The following is a 7,858-nucleotide window of genomic DNA, read 5'->3' as shown; positions in this document are numbered from 1 at the left end:
ACTGAGTGCAGCACTTTCACAGCATCATCTTTTAGGATTTGAAATAGCTCAACTTTATTTTGGGGGGCTCCAAAATCACTGCAGATGGTGACTGCAGCCATGAAATTAAAAGACGCTTGCTTCTTGGAAGAAAAGTTATGGCCAACCTAGACAACATATTAAAGAGCAAAGACATTACTTTGGCAACAAAGGTCCGTCTTGTCAAAGCTATGGTTTTTCCAGTAGTCATGTATGGATGTGAGTTGGACTATAAAGAAAGCTGAGCACCAAAGAATTAATGCTTTTGAACTGTGGTGTTAGAGAAGACTCTTGAGAGCCCCTTGGACAGCAAGGAGATCCAACTCATCAATCCTAAAGGAAATCAGTCCTGAATATTCATTGGATAGACTGATGCTGAAGCTGAAACTCCAACACCCTGGCCACCTGATGCAAAGAGCCAACTGATTTGAAAAGACCCTGATGTTGGAAATGATTGAAGGCAGGAAGAGAAGGGGATGACAGGATTAGATGGTTAGATGGCATCACCAACTCAATGGACGTGAGTTTGAGCAAGCTCCAGGAGTTGGTGATGGACAGGAAGGCCTGGTGTGCTGCAGTCCATAGGGTAGCAGAGTTGGTCACAACTGAGCGACTGAACTGAGCTGAAGGGAAATACGTGATGTATCTAGAAGACTTCTCAGGTGGCGCTAATGGAAAAGAACCCATCTGCCAGTGAAGGAGACATAAGAGACGCAAGTTTGATCCCTGGGTTGGGAAGATCGCCTGGAAAAGGAAATGGCAGCCCACTCCAGTTTTCTTGCCTGGAGAATCCCGAGTACAGAATAGCCTGATGGCCTGAAGTCCATTGGGTCACAAAGAGTCAGACACAACTGAAACAACTTAACACAAGCACATCTGGAAGATATCTACATTCTAAATTAGTAGAGTGAGGCATTATATTATGGGTACAGGACAGTGGTAAGCCTTTTTTCAACAGCTTAGGTCAAAAGTGACAGATACATAGCATGCTATTCTCACACCAGAATCTTGGGCAGATGTAAAGTGCTGTCGTTCAAGCATAGCATTCTCTTTTCACTGGCATCAAATATACATCTCAAGATCCTTTTCAACCCAGCACTCCAAGGAAATAAAGATGGGACATAATATAAAACTAAATTGCTCCTCTAGCCTTTTCTGCGACTGTACACGTCCTTTTACCCTAACTGTGGTTTCTCTAAACACAACTTTAAATGTTGATTCAAGTTTTCAGGGACTTTGATGCCAGGAGGGGATTAATCTAGGGGCAGTACCCTAGATTAATCTTTGGATTGAAATAGCCTCTAGTGTAATAGATAAGCCAACATTGTAAATTATGTTAAAAAATTATTTATGAGCTTGGTTTTTCAGAGTTGTTCCTGAGATCAGGTTGACTGAAGACCTAATGAAATTGAGGTTCTACATATGAAAATCCAGGATCCAGGCCCTGGGTGAGAGTGGACCTCAGAGCTCACTGTCAATCTGTGAAAGCCTTACTTGGTGAAGAATTTTTTATCTCAATTCTGTAAGTATAACAAAAATGACCACCTATTCATTCACAATTTAGTATGTTAACATTTTGTCTAAAACACAAGTAAGTATTAGACTAGTTCTAATAATAAAGCTCATTTAACTGATCTTTTTAAATTTTGAATTCCTTTTTTAATTTCTATTTTCTTTTCCTAAGCTAACTTATTTTTCACCTAAACAGAACCAGCTCAGTGACACATTAAGAACCCATGGATAGGCCTACATCCAGTTACTTTAATGGAACGAGACATTTATTAAATATACTCTATGCAACAGAAGGGAAGCTCACAGTTAATTAAGTAACTCTGAGAAACAAACAAAAGTTGGAACTGGTAAATTCACTTGAGTATTAGCAAATAAAATCGCATATCAACAAATTGTTTTAGATGATGCTGATGTGTTCAGATGCAGAGAAATAAATAAACTATAACCCTCTGAGATTATGACAAAAATTAATGAATAGCTTTGCATGAAATTAAGAATCTATTACCAAGATACTGCCTACAAGGTGGTAAGGCTTCTTAGCTGGCAGAAGGCTAACTAATTTGCTGCTTCTCTATGAAACTATAGAATAAACTATAAGTCTGAGTAGCCAGGCTTAACTGCTATCTTGTCAAGGTCAATTATTTTTGATACTTATGGCATAAATATTTTATAACTCATATTTATATATGTGTTATATATATGTGTATGTGTATGTGATGTTTTATAGCACAAATATTTTATTCTGCTGTTTATTCGAACAGCAGAATAAAAGTTCTGAAAAATAGACTGTGCTGAAGAAGATACTGTGTTAGTGGTTTAGCTGTAAGTCATGTCTGACGCTTACAACCCCATGCACTCTAGCCTGCCAGGCTCCTCTGTCCATGGGATTTTCCAGGCAAGAATACTGGAGTGGGTTGCCATTTCCTTAGGGCAGAATACTGAAATTGTGATCGTTACAATAAATGGAGAATGAGTAGTTACTATTTTTTATCAGAACCCCAGTTTGGTGGGGGAGGGGTGGACAACAGGATTAATAAGCACAAAAATTTATTTTCCATTTCAGAGTTTTGTACTGGTATATTTCCAGATAACAGTGATATATATTTAATAATAATAACCATAATTTCCTGTACATCTACTCTGTGCTACCCTATTCTGAACATATTACATGTATCATCTAATCTCATAACAACTCTATAAAATGCTTTCATAGAAAGGAGAGTGAATTACACAGAGAGTACAGTATTTGCTCAAGGCAACTTAGCCCCCAAAAGGTGATGCTAGAATTAAATCTAAGTGGCTCAACTCAAGAATCAAGTATTAATTATAATAGTCTTTGGTGATGACGAGTGGGCTTTGTACATAGTCATTTGTTCAGACATTTGTTCAGTCTAGATATTGTTGTAAAGGTATTTTTTGGATGTAACCAACATTAAAGCAGTACACTTTAAGTAAAACAGATTATCACCCATAACATGGGTAGGCCTCATCTAATCAGTTGAAAGTCTGAAGAGCAAAGACAGAAGTTTCCTGAAGAAAAAGGAATTCTGCCTTGAGACTGCAATGTAGACACCTTGTGTGAGTTTTCAGTTTCAAGATATGAGACTCAGGATTGCAACATCAACTCCAAGTTTCCATGCTGCCAGGCTGATCTCCAGATTGCAGACTTGCCAGCCTCATAAGTGTATGAGCCAATTCCTCAAAACCAATCTCCCTCTCTGTTTTGAACTAATAGATGTATATTGGTATAACCTGAAAGTTCTGTTATAAAATTTTTATTTAAGTGTTGCTAAAACATCATGCTGTAGGCAAAACAAATAATATTAACATCTTAGAGATAAAGAAAATGAAGCCAGTGGAGAGTGAATTACTTCTCTAAATCATAGCACTAGCAAATAATGAAGCCTGAACTAAAATGTGAGCCAAAGATTACAAGATCTGCCAGCAGATGTACTATGTTTCTGTAGGGATCTGAGTTTTCTACCACCTGCCTAGGTCTTCCTACTCCATGATTTTAAAATGTTTTCACTACCTCACACTACCTCACAAATAAACAAGTGCCACTAACCGGATAATTCAAATAAACACAGGAAGATGAGAACACTGAATCAAAAGCTTTAGATATTCTTTGCCTCCTAGCCATTTTCTAAAACATGATTTGCAAATAGACAAAGATGTAGAAAATAGAATCCGTCTTCATGAATTCATTTAAATACATATGAAGTGCCTATTACACAGTATGTAAGCTTGTCCTTTGAAAGATGGCAAGAGAAGCGTGTCAGTATTGAGTTACGGAGCTGCGGGTCTATGCTAAAAGCCTATAAAATACTTCTAGCATTTATTAGTCGTATCCTTCTCCTTAAGCTGATTCACCTTGTCACTTGTTTAAAATATTATAGTTTAATATTTATTATGTGCATAGTGCTACAAGGCAAACAATGTCTTCAAACAAGCAGACCACAAGTGATACTACTTAGGTCTGATAGATGGAATAAGAGATTTTAGTAGGGTGCAAGGCACTTAACTGAAGAGCGATGTTTACTAGAAGAAAGTAAAGAGCAACACTGTGCAAACAGTTATAAAGATGTCATTTTATGTGAAATAGCTATGCCATCTATATTTATTAAGGAGATTGTACTACACATAAGATTCTAATTAGCAGCCCTTTGTTCTACTCAGCAATCTGACTATTTCACTTACAACTCTGTCTCATACTCTAGTCACTGAATTTTGCAAACCCGATCTACTATTGTCAAATCTTTAATCCCTTCCTCCAATCTCAGATCGGTCTTCTTCATAGAGAGCCAGAAGCTATTTCACAGGAACTCCCTAATGCCCCCACATCAGTACCCGTCCTCATTTCCCACTTGTATTGAAGGAACTGACCCTTCTCCTATCCAGAGGAACACTTTCCCTGCGTGCTTGGCTTCCATCCTGTGATAATGAACTTCCTATATCTTGGCAAGGCTATGGTACCCAGTTTTCGGTCAAACATCAGTCTTCATGTTGCTGTCAAAGCATGTTTTCAAAGTGATTAGCGTTTAAATCAGTAGACATTGAGTAAAAACAGATTACCTTCCATGTGAGAGTGAGCCTTACATAACTGAAGCTAAAGGCCTTAAGAGAAAAGACCGAGGTTCCCAGACAAGGAAGAAATGCTGCCTCCAGACTCAAGACTAGATCATTATCTCTTGCCAGAATTTCCAGCCTGCCAGCCTGCCCTGCCAATTCCAAACTTGTCAGCCCACATAATCCCATGAGCTGATGCCTTAAAACCCACCCACTCGTCCTTCCTATCAGTTCTGTTTCTCTGGAGAATTCCAATACAGGTCCCCATCTACTATCTATGAATGGCTTATATAAAAACAAGGATGCAAATATTTGTATAACATGATGGCTCTTCGTGGCTGGAAGCTCCTGCTACCTGAAGCTGAAGGCACCATGACTTTTTAGCTATACTAAAAAACTGAGCATTTGTTATTTTTATCTGTACACACATTGAGGGAGCCCCTCCCTACCTACCTCTTTGCTTACTTCCCTCTTTTGTATGTTGAACTTCTCTTTGGCTTTTATTGTGTAAGCAATCAGGTTTAAAAAATACAATATGAATTTCCACAGCATTTTCAAATTGCCGCCTCATTTCTCTTCTCTTCTTCATGTTCTTGTAGGTATTTATTCGGTTTTTCTCCTTTTTGTGCCTCCTACTCACATGCTTGTTCAATGAGTGAAGAAATGACTGAATGGAGAGTCTTCTAGATGCAAAATGTGAGGCACTGTGAAAGCTACTGAAAATATACACAAAAAAAATTACTCCTTAAACAAGACATATCATCTGGTTTAAGGAGTAATAAAAAAATATATACATATGTAAAGCCATATGATAGTTATAGGCAAGAAGGTATGGAGATGGGACAGCGAAAGTTTAAAATTGTTCAGAAGATATCCAGGAGGAGACAAAACATAGATAAAGACTGTTAGAGCAAAGGACATATTCCAGGTGTTCATTCAGAGGACAACAGAGAAAAATTGGAGTCAAGTAAGAAGATAGACACAAGGCAACCTCCAATAATTCTGGAAGAAGACAAAAGGTGGAGGATAGAGGCATTTTAAAAGAGACAATGAGTTTCTCTAAGGATAACCTCAGTTTCGTGGAACGACTTATGAAGAACACTTAAAGAAAGTGAAGAGATACTGAGAAAAAAAAAGGAAAAAAAAATGTTTGTATCTATGTTCAGTTTTTAGGCAAATGGTAAATACATAAAGAAGACTTTCCCCAAAAGTAGTTGCAGCAGAAGCTAGATTCTCATGTGTTAAGAAATGTGTGAACAAAACAGAAGCAATGAGTACTAGATCTTCTTTCAAGGAGGAAAGGAACTGAGCAGAATCTCTGAGGTCCCTAGGGGCCTCATTCCCTCCATCCCACATCGCTCCGTCACTGAGTCTCATTACTCCTCCTACAGACGTCATCCGCCTTGATCCTTCCTTCCTTCCTTTCCCTTGCTGTACCTGCCTCTGTTCTGCTTTGATCTGTCGCCCTGACTCCCATTTCTCCTCCCTCCAGGCGTCCTGGGTGGATGATGAAATGAGGAGGATAAAGGCAGCAGATGCCACAAGAAACATTGTCACATGAAAGAGGCCAGATAAGAACATGGCCTCTGGAGGTGAAGATGACAGGCTTTAATCTTATTGATATCTCATCTTGAACCAATTATTTAAATTCCATGGCCCTCAGTTTCTTCATCCCTCAAACACAGACAAGACGTCTTTCTTGGTTTGTTATAAGGTTTGAATGAAATAAAATCTGTAATATAGTCATCTGTACGCACACTAGGTGCTCAACCATAAGAATCTGCCTGCAGTGCGGGAGACCCAGGTTCGATGCCTGGGTTGGGAAGATCCCCTGGAGAAGAAAATGGCAGTCCTCTCCAGTATTCTTATCTAGAGAATTTCATGGACAGAGGAGCCTGGTGGGCTACAGTCCATGAGGTTGCAAAGAGTTGGACACAAATGAGCTACTTTCTCTTCTTCCCTATGCATACGAGGTGAGCAACCATTTCTATTATGATACTAAGCTAATGGTTCTAGAACACTGCCTTTATTATTCTACACCCGTGACCAAAAGCCTTCAAGGCCCTACTATTTCTTACTACTTTCAATGTAAATTTCTCTCTCCTTTATTAGGTCTCTCCTGGATCTGTCTCTCCAGGGACCTGTCTTAGTCATCTTTGAAACCCTAGTGAGTAGCTTTAATATATTTATTCAACACAAACTTTCTTTATCTAGGAAACAGATATTGTTACATTGCCACTAGGACAGAATAAGGTGCTTTTGGCCTCAAGTTACAGAAAATATAAGGAGCAGAGACTTTACAAAATAGATGCTTATCTCATAAAACAAAATTCTAGAGGTGGTAAGTTTCCAGATGAGTCAAATGACTCTAATTGTCAAGTTCTTTCTCTCCTAATCCACCATTCTTAGCATGCTGACTTTTCACCTTTGAGCTTTTCTCCCGCACGATTCTAAATAGCTACTGTGGCTTTGGGCATCCTATGGCCTTACAGAACTGCTTGCAAAGCAGGAAGCCATGAGGACAAGCAATAAGAGAGTTTTCCTTGTTTGTTTCTGTCTTTACGTTTCAAGAGAGGTTGCTTTTCTGGATTTCATTTGCTGGAGTCTCCTCCTGTCAATGTGCTTTGTGAAAGTTGGGAAGCCTGGCTCTAAGGAACTTCTCTACTTAACTCTCCTCGGCAAATTTACGCTTTCTTGTACTTTAAAGAGATAAATGCAGACAACTGCCAACTTTATATTCCGATCCAAATCTCATCTCCAAGCTCCTTTGTGTACATAACCAATTCAAAACTCCACTTGGTATCATACTGCATGTGATATTTTGCAACTTTCTTTTGTCACCTTGCATCCAGTTTTAGATAATTATCTATATGTTATCCATGAGATCTAGTCCATTTCAACCACTGAATGCATATCCAGTGTGGAAATAAACAAGTTAGCTATCTGTCTTCTTGACTTGGGACAGCTGTTCCTACATTTTTGTTACAGAGTTGCAAATAAGAATTTTCATATGTCTACGTGGTCTGCTATTACAGAATAAGGAGCACTTACTTCTCAATATAATTGTAGGTTTGGGATTTCTCCTTCTAATTATGTAAAATGTTCCCTATACATGTTGTGGAGGCATGTACTACACTTTGAAATACTGTTACTTACTGTGGCTTGAAACACACCAATGGGTAGTAACCATCTTTACCCCTTATAATACTTTCCCCCTCAAAGTGCATTTTTTATATTAATATAACAATACTAACTTATT

The sequence above is a fragment of the Capra hircus genome, chromosome 9 (genome assembly GCF_001704415.2).
Source record: "Capra hircus breed San Clemente chromosome 9, ASM170441v1, whole genome shotgun sequence".
NCBI classification, from domain to species: Eukaryota; Metazoa; Chordata; class Mammalia; order Artiodactyla; family Bovidae; genus Capra; species Capra hircus.
This window is presented reverse-complemented; position numbering follows the sequence as displayed.